General features: G+C 37.9%; 1 protein-coding gene across 1 annotated transcript in view; it reads left to right on the top strand.

The window, feature by feature from the left end:
- Positions 1-26,395, top strand: part of LOC130547497 (uncharacterized) — a 112,524-nt gene that overhangs the window by 20,815 nt on the left and 65,314 nt on the right. The window contains exon 10 of the mRNA XM_057323460.1: positions 20,015-20,139. The gene's annotated coding sequence lies outside the window, so the exon portion shown is untranslated. The remainder of the gene's footprint in view (positions 1-20,014; positions 20,140-26,395) is intronic.

The raw sequence follows: 26,395 nt of genomic DNA on the forward strand, positions 1-26,395 counted from the left end.
CCGTCCAGTTTTTAGACTCAGACCTCTCCAAACCCTTCAGCTCTCCCTGCTTCTGTCTTTATTGCCATCTTTCTAACCGTTACTATTGGCAACAGTAACATGGAATCATTAAAAGAGGGTTCATTATGGCTTTCATGGACAGTCAGCAAAGAAACATCTTGTTGAATGTACAGTAGCTGGTTCAATGGCTTCTGCGAGATTACATCACCTAAGGAAGATTTTCTTTTCATGGCCCTCTGCATCTTCCCAAAGTGATTTTATTTTATTGCTCTGTTCTCAAAGCAGTTGTGCAAACAAACAGTCTTAATGTACTTGGGAACATAAAACCAGTGGAACCGTAAGCTTCTCTCAGCAGTTCTGAGCAGCTGTGGGTGTCAAATAAGCTGCGGTTTGGACCACCTCCACACCCGAGCTCATTTAAATGTATTGATTATGTGCTGCTGATTTATATTTATTCTCTGCTGGAGCTCAATCTCAAGTTTATCTTGTTTTAACTCCAGCATCTGTTTGGAGTCTGCTTTAAAGCAAGTTTCTCGTTTATATGATAAGTACAGCTAAAATAGATTTTGTATTTCATACTGAATGATCAGGTACACAATGCTCTTACATTTTCAACAAAGCACTTCATAGGATGTCAAGAACTTCTTATTTTTCACTCTCTCAATTAAAGAGTCATGACCAGACTTAAATGTTTAGAAGCAGTTAATTGCGCATACTATTCGAAGTCAAGGATGTAGGACTACATTAAAATCTTGATGCATCCATCCTTTGTTGTTATACAGTAGGTCATAACTAAGCCTGAAATAATGAAGTGAAGGTGAACTTGGGGCATTAAAAGGATTTTTATTTATGTCGTTTACCCTCATGTCATTCACAACCTGTAAAACCTTCCTTTCTCTGCAGATTAAAAAAGAAAATTTTGATAAATGTCTTGCAGTAGTTGTTTTGGGACCACACAATGGAAGTCAATGGGTGTCAGTGTTGTTTGGTTACCAGCGTTCTTAAAAGTATATATTTTTGTTTTCTGCGGAAGAAATAAAGTGATACAGGCTTGGAATGACATTAGGGTGAGTAAATGATGACAGAATTTTCATTTTTGGGTGAACTGTCCCCTTAACCTCAGAATGCATAACTTGCCATTGTCAAGCAAACAAAACTCTCTCTCTCAAAAAAAGAAGAGTGTGAGGTGACACCTTAATATTGTATTAATTTATTTTTACCATTTTATAGAGCTGCTTTCAACTTTTTAACTTGTATATTACATGTGTAGGACTAACTTAGTGTGCTCAACTTGGGCTAAAAATTGGGCTTTTGAAAGCCAATGTCAAAAATCAATAGAGTTCAGTAACCGAAACATTAGGATCATACCAAGTGTGTCTGGCTTGCTACACAAATGAATACAGTAGATCAGATATGACCCACAAACATGTAAGCCGATTCTCGGATCAGTTTCAAGCTTCAGTCATATGTGGAAATAAATCTGGTTTGAATCGGATATGTAGTGTTGCATTTGCTATGTAAGGGGGCAGATCGGATATTCCTGTCAATGCGAGTCGTTTGTCATTAAAAACAGCAATGGGGATGAACTACATCAACTCACGTTACTCTTTCCAATGGCCATGGAGGTCAAAGGCTCCTTGGATTGTTCTGCCAAGTGTATAGTGCAAATGCAGATAATGGATACAACTTATACATTTTTAGATTTGAGATAATAAATAAATGCCTTTATTTTTCACACACACACTTACAAACACAAATTATTCACTGAATTCATATAACGAACATTCAAACTCGAAATATTGAGAGGTTGTATACGTATGTTATATATACATCCAACACATTGGTTTTTATAGAAATATACATTTCATAATTCATAAATTAACTATCAAAAACTATAAGCTACAATATCACGTGGCTTGTGAGTTCACCAAATTCTTCTCTCAAATCCTCCCGGGGATCACATTCATATAAAATGTATAGCTTACACTGTAAGTTGCTTTGGATAAAAGTGTCTGACAAAAGCATACGTGTTCATTTAAAATCTTATACGTTACAAATGAGCAAATTTCAGTCATTTGTGAACACCTTGTAACTGGTCACTGCCCCTGGAGTGAAAATCAGATATCAGGCTGTCCGTTCTCATGGTATTGAATTCCCTGTGTGAGTGTGCTACTTCATATTTCACATCTTTGAAAAGAAATGTGGCCCACTTATGATTTATGCATGCCAGAAATAGAAGATGGAAAACGTGTCAAAGCTGAGCATTTGCAGCTTGATTTGGCGAAGAGAGAAGTCCTGCATCAGTGACTGATCTGTGATTGAGAATAAAAGACCTTTGTGTCCTGCCTACAGTATATATACATATGAGTCTTATTGTATATTTAAATCATTACAACCTTCTTGGTGCCTTAGTTTAACTCTGAAGCAATTCTAAGCACACATTCACTATATTCTTGACAACAGCTCATTGCTACGTGAGCTTTGATGAAACAATTCATTTGTTTTTCACAAGCAATTCATTTCAGATATCTCATGCCGGAAGTGTTTACACCAGCTTTTTGTTTATCCAACAGAGTATCGCTGACATGTTGTATAGCAGACATGTTTGTCGCAGATTATGTAGAGGTGAAATTAGGGATGCACTGAATGTTCGGCAACCGAACCGAATATGTGAAATGGCCGAATAAATTTGACTTGTGATACGATCAAGCAGCAACCAGCGCAGAGAGAGAGAGAGAGAGAAAGAAAGAAAGAAAGAGAGAGACGGGCGTACGCTTTATTAATGCCGCAAACATTTTGGCTGTGTGTGGAGCATTTTAAAGTGTCAGAGAAAGACACAGCACGGGACTTGCCGCGTGGGAGTTAATTTCCAGTAGCCCCGCCACTCGCGACATCCTTTGACATCATACAGTCGTCGTGTGCACTCAGTTCCCTGTACTAAACAACTTGTCAAAGTATGTTCTGTGCATCCCGGCCACGAGTGCACCTTATCAGAGAACAGTCATCTTTTGTGGGCGGAGTTTGGAGGAGAGACGTGAACTGATATGGTTGTCAGTCAGCATCAGTCAGAATTGCTTGCATTGGGTGTTTTTTTTTTTTTCTTTAAATCATTTTGCAATGTAGCCTATAATAATCCAACAATTTTTGTTTATTTGTATTTTTAGCTTATAGGCCTAATGTTGAATGACACTTTTTAATGAACTGTTTTGTTGTAGGGGTACAGAGTAACTTACATTACATTCTTTTACCAGTCAGTTATAGGCCTACTATAGGCTATTCAGTTTCAATTTTTTGTTTTAATTGACTTTGTTTTGCTCAATTTTATTTTAAGTTATATTGTATTTTATTAAAAAACAGGACAAATTATAAAAAGCACATTTTGACCATTTAGTTTATGCAATAGTGAAAAAAAGGGCTAAATAAATAGAAGAAATGCAAAAAAAAAACATGTTTGGTGTTCGTTATTCGGCCAAGTGTTTCATTTTTATTCGGCTTCGGCCAATAATTTTCATTTCGGTGCATCCCTAGGTGAAATGGCTTATTACTTTCGTCTTACTGAATATGAAAAGAAATTATTCATGGTTTTAAAAAGTAGGAGATGTTAGAGAGTCCTTGATGGTTAAACAGTACAACAAACACTACAACAGGACCAATTCCACAAACCTGTGTTTAACTTTAGCTTTATTTTTCTAGCACATTAATCATATCCTATATATTATAAGAATATAATGTTACATAAGTAAAATAAATCAAGACTGATTCACAGTATACTGTTAAAAATACAAAGTACAAATCAATTAAAAATAAAAAAGCTAAAAACGTATTTGTACATTTTTGTCTGCTGTCCGTGGTGCTGAACTGCTGTATGCATTAGATTTATTAGTATTGTCACGTTGTCCACATTGTACAATTTATTTTTATTCGTATTTGCTTTTGTGGTTGTCTCGTGTCTTTTTGCATTCTAAGACTACACTGGAGAAACAATGCAGAGGTGGGTCATCTATAGTCAGTTGAAAAATGTGCACCTTGTTTGTTGTTATAGTGAATAGAAATTATGCAGCTATTGCTGATGTCTATATTGTGGTCTTTATGCTAACTGTTTATGACTAATGTCTCGGATTAATTTGTGCTTTGTTTACTTCATTGCTCATAAGCAAGCCCACACAGAAAGCTCTGCAGATTTCTGAAGAATTGCCCATCAGTCATGGCGTTTTGCACATGCTCCACTCTTGTGTGTTTGTTAGATAGATTGTACACTGTTTATTCATTACAGTTACAAATGTATAACATATTATGCTCTATGCAACATATAAAAGTGTAGTACTAATCTGCATACAGTATTAAACAAAGAATAAGCATTTTACTGCATGAAGTTAGCAAATTACACCTGGGCCTACTCATAAGGTCACACACGCATCTGACTGAGTTAAAATAAACCTGTTTTTCTATTTTCACTCACTAATGTTTGCTGTATTATTAACTAGTCTGTGAAGTTAATCAATTGTAAAATATTACCTATCTGTTACATTTTGGTTAAATTTAATAACATGTAGAAACACTGTATATTTTACAGTTTATCACTACAGCATTTATTATTTTAAGAATTATGTGCCTAAAATATAGCCCCATGTATCAAGATAATCTAGTCACTTCACAACCAATCTAAAGCCAACCGCCCATAAACACATTTAACTGAAATGACAAGATTCTGTCCTACATGAAGACAGCGACATTGAATCTATTGCCTGTAGGGGAGAGGAGAAATTGTGTGAGTTTCATCAAAGTCTGTCAACACTGGAGAGGAGGCTGAAAGACAAAGTACTACCTCAGTTTTTAATCTTACTGTACTTAATAATAAAACCTGAAGCATTGATCAATGAACACTCAATCTCAAATACTGAAGAGACAGGGATGGTTATGACTATATCAGCAAAAAAAGCTTGCGTTAGGTTTTTGTCAGCTGGTTGTTGATCTGTGGGCGTGTCTTTTTGTCTGAGGCTTGCAAACAATTCGCTGAGCAGAGCTCTTTCGGTAAATTACAATTGTGAAGTACTGCTGCACCGCAAATGAAATGTTGAGAACTTTAATTTGCCATGACATCAAGAGTGTCATGGCGTCCCATTCAGGCCTATTATAACTGAAAGGAAAATGTTTCCAAAACGATTGGTGTTCAAGAGTTCAAAAGGTTTCTTTGGTGGTGCCTGCCACATTAGATTTGTTGTTGTAGATAAATGATTTGCACAGTTTTGTACAGTTTTGTTTTGTACAGCATGTAAGGCTTAAATGAAAATTCTGTCATTTACTCAAGTTGTTTCAAACCTGTATAAATTACTTTGTTCTGCTGAACACAAAGGAAGGTATTTGGAAGGATGTAAGCCATTTTTAGTTCCACGACATCATTGACTACCATAGTATGAACAATTAAAATGGTAGTTAAAGGTGCCCCTGAAAGGTTTGCTTTCCTAAATTCGTCAAAATATCTCATTTTGTGTTCAACAGAACAAAAATATACAATCATTTTTTTCTACTATGGTAGTGAAGGATGTTCCATAACTGAAAATTGCTAACATTCATCCAAATATATTTCTTTGTGTTCATCAGAACAAAGAAATGTATACAGATTTGAAACAACTTCAGGGTATATAAATGGTGACAGAGTTTTCATTTTTGGGTGAACTGTTCCTTTAACTTGTAAAGGGTGAGACACTCTGGGATGCTCCAGATCTACATCTTTAGAGGAACTGTAGGTTAGCGGCTGTCTTCACTGAGAGCTTTGGGTTTATCTATTATCTGTGTTCCCTTTAACATCTGAGCTTTAGTGCTCTTAAAGCAAATCCAAAATGACTGAAGAGCACATAGATAAAAGCTCATGGTTCTTATGTGTTAAAGAACAGCTGAAGTGTTTTTTATTTCATAGTCCAATAGTTTTGTGTGGAGGGTCTCTGAGTCAGGCCGTGACCCATCTGACAGAAAAACTGTAATTCGTTGTATGTACTTGAACATATGACCAACTACACTGGGTTCCAAATTATTATGCAAATGATATCTTTCTCTGGTTTTCCTAATTTGTCGATGCAAATGACAGTCAGTATAATTTTCAAGTAATCAACAGTTAGGGTACATTTGGAATTTTATTGAACAAACCTCCCACTGACAACAGTATTTATTTAAAAAATGAAAAACTCAAAATGCACTGTTCCAAATTATTATGCACAACAGAGTTTGAAAACATTTCATAGGTTGTAAAAAACTGAAAATGGTCATTTGTTGAATTTGCAGCATTAGGAGGTCATATTTACTGAAATCAAAAGCTATTTCAATCAAAAACATCCTAACAGGGCAAGTTACATGTTAACATAGGACCCCTTCTTTGATATCACCTTCACAATTCTTGCATCCATTGAACTTGTGAGTTTTTGGATAGTTTCTGATTGAATTTCTTTGCAGGATGTCAGAATAGCCTCCCAGAGCTGCTGTTTTGATGCTAACTGCCTCCCACCATCATAGATCTTTCGCTTGAGGATGCTCTAAAGGTTCTCAATAGGGTTGAGGTCAGGGGAGGATGGTGGCCACACCATGAGTTTCTCTCCTTTTATGCCCATAGCAGCCAATGACACAGAGGTATTCTTTGCAGCATGAGATGGTGCATTGTCATGCATGAAGATGATTTTGCTACGGAAGGCATGGTTCTTCTTTTTGTACCATGGAAGAAAGTGCTCAGTCAGAAACTCTACATACCTTGCAGAGTTCATTTTCACACCTTCAGGGACCCTAAAGGGGCCCACCAGCTGTCTCCCCATGATTCCAGCCCAAAACATGACTCCGCCACCTCCTTGCTGACGTCGCAGCCTTGTTGGGACATGGTGGCCATCCACCAACCATCCACTACTCCATCCATCTGGACCATCCAGGGTTGCACGGCACTCATCAGTAAACAAGACTGTTTGAAAATTAGTCTTCATGTATGTGTGGGCCCACTGCAACCGTTTCTGCTTGTGAGCATTGGTTAGGGGTGGCCGAATAGTAGGTTTATGCACAACTGCAAGCATCTGGAGGATCCTACACCTTGAGGTTTTCGGGACTCCCGAGGCACCAGCAGCTTCAAATACCTGTTTGCTGCTTTGCAATGGCATTTTTGCAGCTGCTCTCTTAATCCGATGAATTTGTCTGGAAGAAACCTTCCTCATTCTGCCTTTATCTGCACGAACCCTTCTGTGCTCTGAATCAGCCACAAATCTCTTCACAGTACGATGATCTCGCTTAAGTCTTCGTGAAATATCTAATGTTTTCATACCTTGTCCAAGACATTGCACTATTTGACGCTTTTCGGCAGCAGACAGATCCTTTTTCTTTCCCATATTGCTTGATATGCCAACCTGTGGCCTGCTTAATAATGTGGAACGTCCTTCTTAAGTAGTTTTCCTTTAATTGGGCTCACCTGGCAAACTACTTATCACAGGTGTCTGAGATTGATTTCAGTGATCCAAAGAGCACTGAGACACAATACCATCCATAAGTTTAATTGAACAATATAAAATTAAATGTTTACGACACTTAAATCCAATTTGCATAATAATTTGGAACGCAGTGTAATGGCGTGACGTCAACTGTCTATTAGAATGAATTTGTCTTGCTCTTAACCTAAAGATAACCTGATATGCTTGGAAACAGTGTTACAATTTTAAAGCCTGTTTGGTTAGTGTTTGTGATACATGATGCATTTTGAGATTTGGTAGGTTTCATGTGATTCAGACATACTGTATTAATTGAATTTGTTCAGGTCTTAAACAAAAAAAAAAACGTTTTAAAAAGCCTTCAGTGATTGTGATGTGGTGTTGTTTTGTGTATGCAAATAGACCGTTTACCTAACGTTACATTTGAAGAAATTATGAATTGAGAACATAAGCAGGGCCAAATTTCAGATCTCGTGATGTATCCTAATCGCGTATAGTTGAGTGTTTTTCTATCACTTGCAGATTCTAATTCTGTCAATCTGTCCGAGCTTATCTCAGCAAAAACTCTTCTTACAAATCACCTCCCATAACTGAATAACTCATCACAATCCGGTAACTTATGGAAGCCTCAGGCACTCCGGTATCATCATTCAACTGCTCGGGAAGAAACTGTCAGAATTTAATGTCCATCTGGGAATACAATAACAACTCCTGTTACTGCGATGAACATCTTGATTTTGTTGGTTCATGCCACAGCAAAAAAGAAAATCGCAGATTCTTTATTTTCATGCATTATTCATGATATGACCTCATAATGTAACCTTGCTTGAAGAGAACACTTTGATGTGACATGGCAACTTTTCTGAGGTTGGTTTTAAATTCCCCCAGTGTGTTAATGTGTGTGATGGAATAGGGAATGCAAAGAATGCAGAATTGCATTATGGGATGCAGCAAAATGACAGCTGCTCGGCCACCTAATACAAACAGACGGCATTGTATAACCCTGTTTACTTAGTCTGTGACATAAAATAAACACATCATGTGCCTGAAAACAGTATTTGGGTGAAGGTAATGACAGCCGCTGTTGTGTAAACCTTTAGTGTGGTAATTCTCTGGCCTTTTGGGCATATGTGACAAAATAAACATGTGCCTGAAAGCATAGTTTGGAAAAATTGGAAGATATTTGGACGAATGTTTGTAACCAGACAGTTCTGGGGCACCATCGGCTATCATACCAGGAAAAAACTACAGTAGTCGACGGTGCCCTAGGACTGTTTGGTTTCACACATTCTTCAAAATATCTTCTTCTGTGTTCAGCAGAACAAAGACATTTATACAGGTTTGGAATGACATGAGGGTGAGTTTTGTTTGAGAAAATAGACTGTTGTGAAATCCTCCAAACAAAACATTGAAAGAGATAAGCATTTCCATATGTGACCCTGGATCGCAAAACCAGTCTCTTAACTAGCACGAGAACATTAGTAGTAATAGCCAAAAATACATTGGATGGGTCAGATTATCGATTTTTCTTTTATGCTCAAAATCATTAGGATATTAAAGCGGAAGTAAAGATTATGTTCCATGAAGATATTTTGTAAATTTCCTACTGTAAATACCACAAAACTTTATTTTTGTGGGTGGATGCAGCAAAATCACTACTGCCCGCTCTTTGGGAATTACCCACTCAAGTTTGGTATCAATGTAAAGCTTAGAATTTCAGCTTTCGGGTTCATATTCTGAAGTGTCCTTTAAACGTCATTGCAGCGGTAAGCCAATAGAGAGCTTTAAAACAAACCTGATTCTTCCTAGCAGCGGTCTGCAAAAGCGCCTCTGATTAACAACTTTTTATTGCACCCTCAGATTCCAGAGTTTTAAATAGTTGTCTCCCGGCCAAATATTGTCTTATTCTAACAAACCATATATAAATCGAAAGCGTATTTATTCAGCTTTCAGATGATATAAAAATCTCAATTTCGAAAAATTGACCCTTAAGACCGGTTTTGTTGTCCAGGGTGACATATGCAATGACTGCAGAATGATAATCTCAGTTTATTAGCATTTTGAGAGAGAATGAAAAACATAGAACAAAAGAAAAAAATATCCAAAAAAGACTCCATCTTCTCTATCTGAGTAACTAGATGAACATTATGTTGACAGCTTGCTATCATCTGATCTGTAATAAACTCCATTAACATTTTTATCTCATTGCCTTAAATCCTCCCGGCGGCATGTGAGGGTCAGTTCCCCCGATAGACCACAGGGAACAAATAAAGGCTTATAATTACAGTGTATCTCTCCATTACTAATAGCGGGTGCTTTTATTTAATGACACACTGTCAGCAGCACAAACAGCGTTGAAGGCTTAAACCTGCTGTTGCCTTGACAACCAGAGGAGAAAATCATGGTAATTAATTGGTGCGGAGCATGACAGGAAATTCCTCGGCCCAAACAATTTTAGGATCATCCTTGTTTGCAATGTCTCTCTAAAAGTTGGGTAAGACTAAGCTTCTGTTTTGTACAAAATATTGCCATTAAATGGAAGGAAGCAGTGTTGTTTTTACATGATCTGATGTGGTCCTTCATGTTAATGCTAGTAATGCTAGCATTTCAAAGCCTGTTCAGATTTCATCTGAACGTCTGTATAAATATGACTGAAGTACACATAAGATCTCAAAGCCACTAGAGACCGAGGGATTGTTCATTTTTAACTTGTCTGGATGCTTTATTTCTAAGAGTAGTTTCATCCAGGGAAATCATGAGTGTTTGTGGAGACGATGAGATAAAAGCTGCTGAACTGAAGATCAGTCATCAGACTGTCATGAGGAAACGTGTTTGAGTTACTGTGAAAGAAGAGGAGAGTGTCTGTGGAGCAGAGATGAGTTCAGTGTCCCGTTCACAAAGCACCCATCACCTCTGATGTCACATTCATATTTCATCTTCTCTCATTTAAAACCGATCCAGTTGTTTAGTATGTAAAGCAGTGAGGTCAACAGTTTCACAATGAACTATTATTCACAACTTTAAAACGTTGTATTGTGATATTATGCTACTCAAACTGTTTCTGTATCAGTTTGTGCATCTCGTATGTTCACTGGTGTTTTGTGAGGTCAAAGGAAAAGTAACTCCTGTCTGTTTCTGAGCCCTCATTTAAGCAGTTCACTTGGCTGTGGATCGATGCATCTGATCCAACCGACAAAAACATTGACATGGGCACACACTTGGTCAATGCATTTGTTTGTGAAGGGTTCTGTAGAGTTGCTTTATGTCTCTGTAGTGAGAGGAAGCCTGAGGGATTCTGGGTAACAGGTAATAGTAGCTGGAACCATTTATTTTCTGATTCAGGAACAGTGTTTTTCTATTCCCAGGCCTATTTGACAGCACTGTTGCTCTCACAGCCAGTTCTATTGTTACTAATAGCCCAAGTTTTATCATGTGTGTAGAGCTGCACGATTCTGGATAAATTGAGAATCCCGATTCTTTTGTTTCAAATAGAGATTGCGATTCTTTTACGATTCTGAATGATGACTAAAAGTAATAATTTACTAGAGGTTCTGACAAAAAATTGTTTATTTAGGTATGTAATACGTAGGACTTTGCTTCAAAATTATTACATATTTTATGGTTAACCTACAGTAGTTATAGTGAGAAACTTAAAACTAAAGTAAACTAAAGTGTTTTTTTACTTTAAATGCAAAAGTTTAACTTCCTAAAAAGTATTAATGCATTGAATTAACGTGTATATGAAATATTTCTCAGTATAAAAAAATTCATAAGGTGACACTTGCAATTAAAGGTCTTGCCTGATATCTATCTACAGACTGCTTGAAGGGGTCTTTAAAGAAAGACACTACTGATAAACATAACAACGCAGTATTCTCACCTGTAAACAGTTTAAAATAACTTTGGCAACTTGATGAAAAGCTCTAATAGCGCAGCTTCTCTATTAGCGTAAATACTGTGATAAGCGACACACACTGTGATGACGTGTTTTACCGCAATGACGGATATAAACGCGCACTCGAATTTGTCAGCGCTACAAACTGTCTGCAATCGATAGTTTCGTTTCAAACCTGTCTAGTTAAGATGTGAAGCATATTTGAACAATGTAAGAAAGACACTCATAAGAGCAGTTTTGTTGTCAGGATGTATTTACTTTATATGTTGGTCTGTTGTTTGGTGTGAGATTTATTTGGGCATTGTAGGAGCTTGTAAACGCGTCTCATGCGTGAGTTGGCAACTCTCTGCTTTAATCCCAATACTTCTGTGATCATTGGACACAGAAATAAGGATAGTGTGTGGTTGAAAAGACTGTTTGTGACGTCGTTACATACCTTATGATAATAATGCTATCTCTGCTTCTGCGGCAGCACCAGCACATATTGAAGCGTTATGATTTTAGTCCGAGGTAAGTTAGACACGAGAATCGTTGATTTTCATTAATGAAATCGCGTGGGTGTTCGAATCGAGATCGCGATCTTTTAACGATTAATCGTGCAGCTCTAGTTGTGTGAGTCTAAAGCGAGTTTTTGGGTGCTGCTGTCGTGAAAGAGCACGCATGATAATCTGTTCTACCGGTGATGAATGAAAGCATTTTCTACAGATGTACAGTCAGGTTTCATAGTGTCTTGCTGAAAATATCACTTCCTTGCCTTCGTGGTGTGTCGTATATTCTGCTTACACTGTATTATGTCCAACTGATGAATTATGAATGAGTGTCAAGTGTCCGTGTGTGATAATCCTGCTGACCGATGAATTCCAGGCTCAAGTGAAACAAACACAATGGCTCTAAAAACAATCGTCTTTCCTCCTGTCAAACATTCACTATCCACCTTATTCCGACGTCCCATGATGCTTTGCGCGAAAGATGGGAGAAACTTCCGGTTCAATGTTAACAAACGCATTTCTGCCATATTTCAAGTCATTCGTTTATAGCAGAATGTGAACTTACACACTGACAGCACTTATAAACTACATCAACATACTGTCCACTAGTTTATATAGGAATAGATGATGATTTAAATACTTGATGACGGAGATTTAGCAACTTTATTGATTCAGTTGTTGTGACAGTAAACCAATGAGCAATTTGAAAATCATGGAGTGTTTTCAATATCTTTACATGAAGTCGATTGTGCGCTATTTAAAGATGTGGTAAATCATATTTTTTTGTATTTAAAAGCAAACTGCAAAGGGTTGCACGGGCCGCGTGCACATATCATAAAGCTGCTCTATCGTCAGCTGGCCATTAATCTGATAAACATTATACTAAAGATCATTCGGTTTGTAAGAGATGTATTTAGAGTGCCACAGGGATGGCCAACCCGGCCTCCACCCGAACTCAGCATCCTTCACAACTTTCAAAAAACAGCTCAAAACATACCTGTTCCGCATTTATTTGACTAACCAATTACTGTCTATGTCTTGTGTCTAAAAAAAATATCTTGTTCATTCTCTCCTTTGCTTACTCCAGCTTTAATCCTCCTAGTAGCATGGCCTTGTAAACTAACGGTACTGTTTAGCGTGTTGACAAAATGTTTATATGCTCTCCTACTTGTAAGTCGCTTTGGATAAAAGCCAAATGAATAAATGTAAGTTAGTGCCGCACTGGTTCCCTCGACCAGAAGCCTATGGATTTTTCTCATAGACTTTAGGTAGGTCGCCACAAATAAACTCTGTGAAGATAATCTGCCAAAATAATCTTTACAAATGAACACAATATTTCTTATTTTTGAAATCTTAATGCAAAAAAAGCTAACATGAGGCTAGCCTTTTCTGCCTCCCAAAACTCGTGCTGTTGTTTGATCCTGAAGTTTAAAGCAAGTTTTAAGCGATCAGGTTTACCTGGGTTTTGTGAGACACTCTGTACATTGTTCATTCTGAATACTAATGTTACTGCCGGACTGTAGGGGGAGATGTGTCTCTGCTCTGCATGTATAGTTACTCGCATGATAAACTGTCTCTGTGTCTTTGCCTTTAGCAGAAATGAGCCTTTATGTGGCAGGAGTCACAGCTGCCCTCAAGGACATTTCATTGATGTTTTTTATTCAGTTAAATAAATCCCACCACTCCCTCAAGACTGAACATGTGTTATACATGTCATATTTATGGATTTTAGTGTTCTGATGTCACATGGAAAAGCTTCTTTTTTCTTTTTAATGGCAAACAGGTTTATGCCTCCCTTCTGGGAGATTCAATCTCTGCCTCATTATTTCATCAGAATAGGTTTTAAATTTCACATGGGGTAAGAGGGTGTGAAGATATTGATGGGATGGGAATCTAAACGCATTCCCTGCCTGTTCTTGTTCAGAGAGTTTCATATGCATGAATAAAATAAGCACCTTAATCCTTTTCACTTCATTTCACATCATCTTTACACCTCACCTTCTCTCTCACATCTACTTCCAAGGTCTCAGTGCTCTTGTCTCACTGTGCTGATTAACCAGCCATGTCAACGGTTCCAAATTGTGAGTGTTATATGGATCTGACATGTCTGAAAACAGTGTGTTGAGGAGATGAGTGCGTTAGGGAAATGAGAGGAAAGAGTTAAATGGGTTGTAAAATTGATTTTGAGATGTAAGTATTGCGTTTCTAGAAGTTAGATTACTAATTTAGTGAAATTAACTGAAAGATAATTCATCATTGAGTAAAAGAGTAATACGCGTTCTCGCTCGCTCTCCAGTTTCAGCTCCAACGCGCTCTCGCTCTCTCTCTCTCCAGTATCTGGACGAGTACAATATTAAAGCGGTTCCAGATAAACAATGATGCTCAAAACTGCTCCGTCACACAGCTAATATTACAACAACAACATATCTTGGTATGTTAGTATGTTACTCACAAACTGATCCGAATCAAAGCAACCTCCTCGGGGATGATTTTAAGACGATCTTTCTCTTCAACGTCTCTCTGCTGGAAAGTATCTCCATAGATATCTGTGAGTATCTCCGCTAAAAGCCTTAGTAGGTCATAACGTGTCTCTGCTGTAAAGTCTTTATAATATTAACACAGGTCCTTGCTCCTGCCTGACTTTTATCCTTCTTTTTAAACTTAAAATCCACAAACCTTTTATTTTATGCAATACATAAGACTATCGCTCTTTCTACAGTCTTTCTAATGCCCGCAAAATCTCTTCCCTGCGTCAACATGAGAACGACATCTTTTTGTACTGTGGTGGCCACCGTCGTGTTTGGACTGAGCGATTCGTTGCAAATATATAATACAACGCTAGTGGCCGCTGTTAATCAAGAACTGCGCCTTTAAGGTGACGTGTATGGGTCAGAGATTAGAGTTTCATAGACGGAAGACAAAAAGTTGAAAAAAAGTTACAAATAAAAACATTTAGTTGTATGTTAATTTATTTAAAAAGGGGTTTTGTGACAAAGTTAAAAAGTTTTTTTTCCCTGGTCAGTTTTTCCCACCAACTTCAGTGTAATGACAGTGTAACGGGGTTGTTGTTTGCTTCAGCACCATGGACAGCAGCATTCAGTTTTTTGCTGCGGCGCTTAATGAATATGCTTTTAGTAAGGGATAATCCACGGCTAGCTGTGAATTAAAGGATTTTAATGCACGACGTGGAGGCCAAGAACCACCCGACGTTGATCACACTGACTGGAAGTACCTGTGCATCAAACGGTTTCATTGCACACCTTCCAGACTATCAGAATCGAGTATTCAAACAGACCATGTTATAGTAAAAGTAAAACTCTGACAGTGACACAGAACACACTGCACGCTAAATTGCTTTAGTTGAGTCATTTGTTGCCTTTGTGTAATAGGGATTGTGTTGAAAATTCTGTCACAGCTCATCTAAAAGATTTGACAGGTACATTATTCCAGTTCATGTCCCATTTTTCATTCCATCTAATCTGTTTTAGTTACATAGTTTTGTTGGATAGATTCATGGTTTATCTTTCATGCATTTCGGTGCTTTTAATTTGTAAAGAAGGATATAAGCCTCATGTTTATTTCACTGTTTACAACGTAATCAGTTTTAATTCAACTCAATACAACAGATAGAAGCAAATATTTACTTTTGTGTTGTGCAATGTACAATTTAAAATTTAACTAGAGGGATACGTTTCCTCCCGCGTCACATTTTTTGTGATTTTTTTTCTACTAATTTAAGCTTGAGAATAAAAAGGATAAATTTCTTAGGTCCTCTTAGTACCAACTGCTTGATATTGATGTGTACATACTTTTAGCAACCATTTTAAATGATTTAATCTAACAAAACTATTTTAGTACTAATTTAGCTGAAGTATTTAATATTTATATTACATTTTTTCCACCTCGGAAAGATGATCCTTGCCCCCAGCATTTCCTATATTCAAGACATGTTTAAGCTTTTAATTTATTCCAAAAAAATCCTTTTCATGTCAACACTTGAAACATATCTTTTTTAATCAAACTGTTCCCCTGGAATGGATTCGGGTACAAAATGGGAACAAGTGAAGTTTATCCTTCCTCTTACACTCATTTTCACGCCCCCCTCTGGTGATCCTGCTGTGGGTAGTGGAGACAAAATCCCCCTCTGAGATATGAGTGGGGCTTTAATATTCATAAATGCAGCTTCCTGAAAATGAACTTGTAGCAGTGATGTTTAACAGCGGCGCTGTTACGGATACTGTTATCTCAGCAATACAATTACCTCACACCTAAAACTTCAGTAACTGTTGCTCAGAAATCATATATTTTTGCTCCTCTTTATGAGAGAAGCTAATGTGCTGGTTTCTAGTTTGATAAATCCACAGGGATAAGTACAGACATAATGATGCTTATCAGTCAAAGTTTATCTGTATTTAGTCAAGTTGTAACTAATTTAAAGAAGTTTAGATAAGAATGCTTATTTCCTTAAACATGTAAATTTCGTCTCTCTCTCTCTCTCTCTCTCTCTCTCTCTCTCTCTCTCTCTCTCTCTCTCTGGTGGGGTGGTTGACGGATGAGGTGAGTGCGTCGTGGGATCTGTCTGTGTAGGGTGCGGTGATGCGGTCCTCGAGGGAGTGTGATGTCTCTCTCTCTCTCTCTCTCTCTCTCTCTCTCTCTCTCTCTCTCTCTCTCTCATTAAGCTGCAGGTCTCTCTTGCTCTGTATTGTCACCCTCACAGGGCAGTAAGGTCTAAATTTCGATACACAAGTCTGTAAAGACATATTTAGAAACACGAGAGCTTGTGTCAGAACATGCCAGTGGAGGCCTTTAAGGGATAGTTATTTATTTATTTTCAAGTTTTACTTAATTAATATTACATATAGGAATTTATAGTCTGTTTAATATTTGAACTGTGTTTCTCTCTCCCTTATCTTAAATGTGTTCAACTTGAGGTTGAATAGATGATGACAGAATTTTCATTGGTGAACTGTTCCTTTAACATGATTTATGATGAGGATGAAGCAAATTTAGTTTATTTAAATTTTTCTTTGTTTTTGGGTTATTATTGTACTGAAAAGATAACATTTCCTTTCATCTTGAGCTTTAATTGAGGCCTGTCTGTTTTGTGCCCAAATGGGCTGGTATTTGGCACTAAACATTATTCCTTTTAACTTGACTAGTGCCCCAGATTCAGCTGATGAAAAGTAGGTCCATAGCATAATGCTTTTACCACTATGCTTCACTTCCTAAATGATTTATGTAGAGTTATTTACGGTTATAGGTTTCATATAAACTAAAACATGTTTTGCCATTGTAGAAGTGGAATATTCTGTGTCCTACAGTGCTTTGTTTTATTTCATCACATGATTTACTGTAAATGTTTTTGTTCCATCTGTCAAATTAGACACTTGGTGATGCTTCCTCATTGGCTCCAACTGTGCGACCTTGATCGGCCTCCTCCTCATGTTAGTGTAATGAATCTCTCTCCTTTATATCTAATCACCTCTGCCATGCTGACTGTAACGTTTCTTCAATCTAAAGCATTTATACCCACACTGCGGGTTGTAGCAGTAAGCCCTCACTACCCCCATAAGTCACATTATAGAGTCATTTATCATAAAGGTTTGGCTGTGTGGAGGGAGAAGATAGATTGTGTGAGAGAGTGAAGTTATTACTCTGAGTTTATGGCGGTACACTCATTTACCTCATATACATGCATCAATATCACTTCAGGCCCTGCTGGTTGAGAATTATTCAAGTTCCTTTAAAGTCACCATGAAATCAAAGAGGAACATTCTAAGTGTTTTACACAGTGTTGCAGTGATTATTATAAATGATTTATCCGTACACACCATTATTTTTTTTAAAATTCATTTGCACTTATAGACCCGGTTTCACAGACAAGGCTTAGCTTAAGCCAGGACTATGCCTTAGTTAAATTAGGGTATTTAAGTCGCTTTCAATTAAATGTCATCGATAAAAACATTACTGGTGTGCATCTTGAGACAAAACAATGGCACTGACGTATTTTAAGATATGTCAGGGCAATTTATTTTCAGTTAGGACAGCTCAAACTTTCATTTTACTTTTCACTTTGGGGACTAGCCTTAAGCCTTGTCTGTGAAACCGGGCAGTAATCTTTAATCAAAAACATTAAGCTCCCTTTCCTCTCTCAACAACAACGGTTCACCACATGACGTAAACAACAAAAGAGGTGTAGGACTATACTGACTGTCCAATGGCCAGGCATTTTTAGCCCTCCCCTCCAGGCCCCGTGTCATCCACTGAACAAACAAACCAATCAAAAAAGGGAAGGGCAAAATAAAGCCCCGCCCTGCATTTTTTTCTAATTTCAGAAGCCGTTTCACTCGGATATACATCACGATACAGAAAAGAAGTCAATCGCAACTTCCGTTTCCTGGTGACTTTAAGGCAAGTCAGTCATGTGGCGGCCATCTTGGTTTTGTCCCCTGGCAACTGTTTTTGATGTATTTAAGAAAATACAGTGTCTGTATATGTTTGTCCTTTAGTTCAAAAACATGCTGTTTTCAGGCTTGTTCAGGAATACACATGTGCAAGCAAGTGTAAGATGAAGTATAACCTTGGCAAATTTGGCATCTGTAAGTGAGCGTCAGGGAGAAGCAGCACATTCAGTTTACCATACAGTGGCCGGCTTGTGAATGAAAGAGTACAAACCAGCATTTCCAAAACCTGTCACTGTTAGCGACTGTTTTGGATATACAGTATAAGCACAAACACTGTTCGTCTGTAAATAAGCACATAGTTACAAAGACAGAGGTTGTGCATGCGCTGTGTTTGTGGTGGGAAATCCCCCCCCCCCATTTCCGAGGTGTCTTGAACGTAGTATTAAAACTATGTGATGACGTCACGAATATGTTTATTAGCATGTGACGTCATCCAGCGCCACAGTTTCACAAAATCCTAGCAGAAACACTGCTGTATTGACCGATGTACCTTGTGTCTTGTGTTATTTCCTACAGTATTTGGTATCTAAGGGTCTACATGCTAGTTGAGGTAAAGAGTGACTGGCATTATGAAGCAGATTTCACTCCGAATTAAAAACTGTAAAAGCCGTGATGGGATTCTGGTTAAAATCATAGAAATCTCAAATGGTAGTGTAATATCCCCAAATTCTACGGCACTAATGTGCTCATTATATATTCATAGAACTACTTTACCCGGCTGAAGAGGATGTTCGCCGTGTATAATGAACAAAATGATGATTCTAGGAGTAGAATACAAATGCTTTTAACACGTGTCTCAACCAGACGTGACGCGACACTGCAACACAGAAACCGTTATTAACATAGAAGTCACTTGTCGCATCACGGCTTGTGGCTTGTCACATCCTGGTAGAACATGGGCGGCATTGTAGATTTTAGCTAAAGTTAACATTATAAACAAAGCAGTCGGCACCAGCGTCAGATTGAACTCTCTGCCCTATAGATTAATAAAGCACCTCATGATTGTCAGTTTCAGCTGTTTGCCTAATTTGATTGGAGCTTGAATCATTTCCACAGCCCTCAGTGCCTTTTATTTATTTTTATATTAGAGTCTATCGATACAGCAGCATCGTGCGAGGTAAACAACACATCATTTACTCTGTATTGTTGGTAGGCTTTAACACAACATCTAACAGTACCTCCTCCTTGTTTTGCGCTGTAACTCTCTTATATTGTGCATTCAAAGCCATTTATTCCTACTACATTTACATTTATTCATTTGGCAGATGCTTTTATCCAAAGCGACTTAAAAGTAGGCGAGCATATAAACATTTTACCAGATGGACGGCTGCTGAGCATCAGCCCAGGGATCATTTTTATTGTGGGAATACATTTCCGACAAAGCAACACCTCACACCATCTCTGTTTCCCTTTTCTTTCTCTCATCTTGTAGTTCAGAATGAAGGATTGTGTACTTATACCAATGTTTTGCTGTTTTGTTCTTTAGGTGCCAGTTATACCTTTAATGCCTTGCAGTAATAGTATAAAAACAATCACAACATTTACGAGCCATGTTTGGAAAAGATATTCAGCATGATTTATTCTCACAGCTTAATCTTTCTAGTTCACAACTGTTATCCTCACAGGAATTCAGGTTAGGGAGGAACTCAGACGGTTTCCATGCAAGTCATTTCAGCTAACCTGACAGCATCTTACTTTTTTCTCATAATATAGATTCGGTGGTACGGCAGACCTGATGCAACCTGTAGCGGATCGGGAGACTACGCTCTGCACATCACCAAGACTCCTGCAGTTCTACCAGGATTACTTCCTAGTCAGATATTCCCTTCTTAAACTAGGTGAGATGGTTATGAATTGTTTTTCTGTTTTCGTATGGTTGTAGCTGAAAGTTTGTGAAATGAGCATCACGTGCTTGTCTCATAGAAACCGGGTGGATTGTTCATTGGGTGTATTGATGTGTGTAGTTACTGTATGCAGCTTTTGTGCTCTAAGTGTATATGGTTGTGATAAACAACGGATTCAGTGTGTCCAAAATCGCCTACTTCCATACTATATAGTAGGCGAAAATGAGTATGAGTCATGAGTAGTATGTGGGAAACCTCAGTATGCACAAAACAGTAGGCGAGAAATACCCAGATGGTCTACTGCTTCTGCCGAGATTTGTGAGTGTGCATCGGATGGGCACTTCTCTATCCCATGATTTAATTTAATCAAATAAAAATCACGCACAACTTCAAAGCGTGTCTGTTTTTTAATTAATTTCTCGGGTCTGTACCGACGCCTAGGTACAGGTTGATGTTAAAGGGATACTTCACCCCAAAATGAAAATTCTGTCATAATTTACTCACCTTCGTGTTGTTCCAAATCTGTATAAATTTCTTTGTTCTGATGAACACGGAGAAAGACATTTGGAAGAATGCTTGTAACCAAACAGTTCTTGCCCCCATTTACTCCCATAGTAGGAAAAATGTTTCTTTTCTTTTGTTCTGTTGAACACAAAAGAAGACATTTTGAAGAATGTAGGACAACAAACAGTTCTGGGGCACCTTTGACTACCATTGTATTTTTTCCTATTATTGTAGTCAATGGGGGGGCAAAATCTGTTTGGTTATAAGCATTCTTCCAAATATCTTTCTCTGTGTTCATCACAACAAAGAAATGTATACAGATTTGGAACAACTCGAAGGTGAGTAAATGATGACAGAATTTTCATTTTTGGGTGAAGTATCCCTTTAATACGTCATATTTCAAAAAGCACACGGGTCATATGACAATAAAACATGGGGAATGCAGTACGTCCGAAAATCAATTCATACTACCCCCACACATTCTATATAGAACGTACTGTTTTAACAGTCGATAGGTAGGTACTTCATTTAAATCAGTACGAACTGCCATAGTAAGCGATTTCGGACGCGGCGACTGTTTCTGTGTCTGTGCATCTCAATCAGGTTTCTGGTTTGGTGGTTATGGCACTGATCAGGCCAATGTTAGAAATCCTTCCAGTGCACTGATAGATTAGCTTCCTAAATGTCCCACAATGCACCATAGAAACCAGTAAACATTCAAACTTACTGCACTTCCTTACCAAAAATCGCATCACATTTCACATTAGAGCCAACTCAATAAACATCATGCTATGTGTCATGCTAGGTTTTGAAAAGACACACCATGTGTCTCACCCCATTGGTTTCCTGTCAGTTTGCTGTGTTCAATTAAATATAGCCATCAATCTCTCTCGGCTTCTGTCTGTCTGTGACTTTCCTCCTCTCCTGCTTCACTTTCCTTACTAAAGTGTGTGTGTCTTTCGCATCGTGCATTTAAAATGAATCATGTGCAACACTCTCCTAAAAGCTCTTTTGAAAGCATTGCTCTGGTTGCTAATGAGGTTAAGACCCTCTGTATACTCACAGACCAACAAAATTACACCTGTTTTATTTATGTCTGATAATTTATGGTTTACACTGTTGGTTACCCTGCTGCAGAATGCAGCTTCTACAAAACATGGCTACCAGAAGCTTGTTAAAACAGCTGTTCAAGATGGACGGCTAGCTTGGCCCGGCTAATGATCGGCTCCAGAGCTAAATTTTCCAGCAGACATGACATCTACAACTCAGATAGTGAGTTGTAAATAAGGAAAATGTTAAAGTTCTGCTCTTATTAGATTGTATCTCTACGGTGTGCTTGTTTTCAGTAGACTCATGTGTAATGACCGGTGATGCTGTGCAGGTTAAAGGATGATCAATAACTCTCTGACAGACTGCATTATATCATGTGATCAGAGCAGCATCGGCATGTTTTTAAACCTCTGAACAATCTCTTGTTCTTCTAATGAGTGTTTTTCATTACGGATGTTGTGTTGATTGATGTCCTGAAGGATTGTTTCACTGAATCTTTACTAACAGGTCAAACGCTTTATTGAGGCCAGTGATTTTCGCGACTGTCACCTGATAAAAGCCGTTCGCTGCTGACTGGTAAAATCTCACATCAAGGACACAGCTTGTGCGGAGAACCTCGTTTGCAAACAATGAGCTGAAGATGCTTTTCATGTGGGTTACACTTTTGCATGAGGCCGCTAGAATAAAGGCAACCATTTGGAGGTTTCAGTGGGAAGTTTGGCCTCATCTGAGAAAGGATGTGGACGTAATGAACGCTGCTGTTATGTAAAGGCACCATCTGTGTGTGGAGTGTGGGAGCAGTTGCAGCCCCTCAGGTCTCTGAATAGGGACATTCTGTATGCAGGGTATAAGAGCCATGCAAGATCACATGTTGCCTCGAATCCTTAAAAACACAAAGCTTTTACATTTTCAAAACCCCTTTAACTGAAATAATGTTTCTTTGTAAATATATACAGTATTTGTTCCATGTTTTACCCTTGCCCTAAAGAAATACTTGCCCAAAAACAAACAAAATGTCTTTCATTTCCCTGTTGAAAAAACCAGCATATGCTGTTTAGGTAGGTTTTGAAGCATGGTAGCTGGTTTGTGCTGGTTTAAACTGGTCCTAAACCAACTTAGGACCATCTTAAACCAGCACATGACCATCTTAAACCAGCAAAAGATCAGCTTAAACCAGCACAAACCAGCTACCATGCTTCAAAACCTACCTATATAGCATATGCTGGGGTTTTTCAACAGGGTTATTCATCCTCATGTCGTTTTAAACCTGTGATTTCCTGTTTCTTCTGCGCAAGATAAAAGAAGATATTTTGAGAAATGTTTCAGTTGTTTTGTGTCCATACAATGGAAGTTAATAGAGCCAGTGTTGTTTGATTACCAAAGTTTTTCAAAATATCTTCTTCTGCGTTCTACAGAAGAAAGTGAGTCATAAAGTTTGTAATGACATGAGGATGAGTAAATTGTGACATAATTTCCGGATGATTTTTGGGTGAAGTATTGCTTTAATTTGCAATGTTTCTTTTTTCTAGTTTTTCAATTTTTTCTTTTTTTTTTGAAATGTTTCATTCTTTTTCATGTTTGGATGGAGACGGCTGCCTCATAATTCTCTATGCAGTGTAAATGCAGTGTTACACACAGTACAGTCAAGATAGACGTCTATAATCTGTAAATCTGTGTTTGTATCAATGATAGCCTTCATCCAATTTGTACAGGGGGTTTTAGCAAATTATCACGTCAACAAGTGCCCTCAACAGCAAGACTCAGTCTGTTTGATGCTTTAGAAGTTGTTGTGAGGATGCAAACAGTAAATGTTCCTAGAGCCTTTTATTTACTGTAGATGTTTCAACCCACAAATCTGTGTGTCGCAACCCACCAGACACTCGCTGCCTACTTTGAATTCTGGAAACTGCAGAAACGTTTTTATTGTCTGGTGCTAAAACTGAGTCGATTTGTATAACAAATAAGATGTCGCTTAGAGTGAGATAATAAAACGGATTCTTGAAACTGTAGTTGAGAATAAAGCACTCCAAGCGAGCGATCAGTGATACCATTTCAGAAACTTGGTCTCAAACTCAAATAGCTTATTCAATAAAAACACATTTCACTTTCGCTGTGTATTTTGTCCAGTTTTTAGTCCTGGATATATTTTCTCGTGTTTATATTTAGTATCAAAAGAAAATGTATATGAGGAATCTAATGGAGAACATCATGGGTTGGTCAAGGGAATAGACGGTGTGACTGAAAGAAGCATTTACCATAGCACATCCTCAGAGAGGGAGGCGATCTATTTGAGATATTGATCTACAGTAAGTGCTTCTTATAAAAAGATCAATAATAAATCAAAACAGAGCTGTTAAACGTGCAGAAAAGAGCAGCTTAATGTGTCTTTAACTGGGAAGAGATCCAATCGAAAAAGTCCATGTCACTATCTAATCAACATAAATTATAAAATCAGTGACGCTGTCATATTTGCGTTACAGGAATTAGCTTTTGACCTTTTTCTGTCTCCTTCCTCCCCAAACCAAATGCATACTCACAGTCACCATCCATCATACCTCACTACACTACTTCTCAAAAACACTTTGCAGTTTGTACTGTAAAAAAATCATTATTTCTATAACAAGTCCCCACAATGTAACAAATCTGTGTGTGTTGTTTAAAAACAAATCTGTGTTTGTGTTTGTTTGGTTCTTTATGTTTCTGTTTATAAGCGCTTCCTTCCAAAAAGGTCAGCTACGGTATATCTTCAAACAATAACAAAACCCATACTGTCCCCTCAAGTGGACCTCTAAAGAATTTTTTTAACAATATGTTAAAAAAGTGAAAATCTTGTTTATGTTCTCTAAGCGCAATCCTGTAAAACAGACACGCACGCAAAAATCCTGACTGAAACAGACAGAGAAACCTGTTAGATGAGATCTCGCATATCACATGATCAAAGTGAAAGTGATTTACATTGCAGATCCTCATGTGTCATAAACCATACTGGCTTTCACATTTATTTTTGGAAGGTGCAAATAAACAGGTGCCTGCATCATGTTATGAGAGATTTGTTTTGCATTTCAATAAATTAAACAGAGTTTAGAGCTAATCTAGAGTTTGTTGCTCTTGGTTTTAGATTCAATTGAGCTGTGTTGTACAATAACAAAATATGACCATGACATTGACAAAATATATTTGCACCTCCATTCGATACTAAAAAGTATAGGGAGGCTCAGAGATGACATATTTTTGTATGCAAACCCCGGAAGCGAGTTAGCATTTTAGGACTTCCGGTTCCATCGCTCCAAAGTCTATGGGTTTTTTGAATGGGTTTTTGGTAAATCGCCTGAAATAAGGTCTGTGGTTAACAAAACGTATTTTCACGTTTTATTCTATGACATAAAACACACAATTATAACCCGCTTGGGATTTTTTAAAGCCTTATTGAGTCTTAATAACGGCAGTTGCTAACAAGTTTGTACGGCAGTTGCTAACGTCTAACGTCCCCTTTGGCGGGGACGTTAGACGTCATCGCGCATATAAAGCTCACATATAATGCAACATGGGAACAAATCCCTCAAAAAGTAGATGCGGATTCATTCACGGAGTAATTACATACCAGGGAAATAATTTTTCATCAATTTTGAGAGAGTTGTCGGAGGTTTGGTCGTGGGGGCATTGATATCGAGCGACCTTGTCACGACCAGAGCGTGGTGGAAGAGAGAACCCAAGCGCAGGCAGGCAGTGAAGGGGTTAACAAAAGACTTTATTCAAAAACAACACAAAACACCCTCGATGGGGGAAAAACAAAACTAAGAGTTATAACTAAAACAAGAGACTTCCCACGAGGGGGCAAAATGAAAACAAGACAAATAAACTACACACAAAGACACGACCAAACGTCTTAAATCATACGAGGCACAAGATTCACAAAACTCACAAAACACGAACAGGAACAGGAACACGGGCAAGAGCACGACCACGATACAGGAACACACAGTACAGGCACCAAACACATACAATGCACGAGCACAAGACAAAGAAACATGAGGGTATATATATAGGAACACAAACGAGGGATAACGACATGGGGCAGGTGTGGTACATTAAACACTTGGGGAAGGATAACGAGGAAACGAGAGGAATGGGGCCAATGACAAGTCACTGGAGAGAACGTATATTACTGTCAAACGGACAATAATATGTTTCTCTCCACACATAACCAAAGACTTTGCCATGGCTCTGCTACAGGACCAAGAAAAACATGACTAAGGAAGCAGAGCCATGACAGACCTTAAGTGTAGTCTGTTTATAGCACCGTGTTAGCTTTTTACTTCTGCCGATTGTATTTCGGCTTCAAAAGTAACAAATGTTGTGTTAATTTGTAAAGATTATCTTGATAGACAAAACGTGTAAACATCATAAACCTTTGTTAATCACAGAGCTTGCGATCTTCCAAAAATCTATGGGAAAAATGCTTGGCTTTCGGTCGAGGGAACCACTTAGCCTACAAAAATACGTCATTTCTGAACCACTCAATTGTGCAGATCAATTGTAATTTAATTAGATCACACTATTACTACCGATATTTCCCTGCTAAAAAACACCAATAGAAACTCAATAGAAATCATTACAAAATACCATTATAAATCACTTACTTTTTCCATTAAAACCAAAATTTATTTCTGTATTGTGTTTTGGGCATGATTGCAAT

The sequence above is a fragment of the Triplophysa rosa genome, linkage group LG24 (genome assembly GCF_024868665.1).
Source record: "Triplophysa rosa linkage group LG24, Trosa_1v2, whole genome shotgun sequence".
Taxonomy (NCBI): domain Eukaryota; kingdom Metazoa; phylum Chordata; class Actinopteri; order Cypriniformes; family Nemacheilidae; genus Triplophysa; species Triplophysa rosa.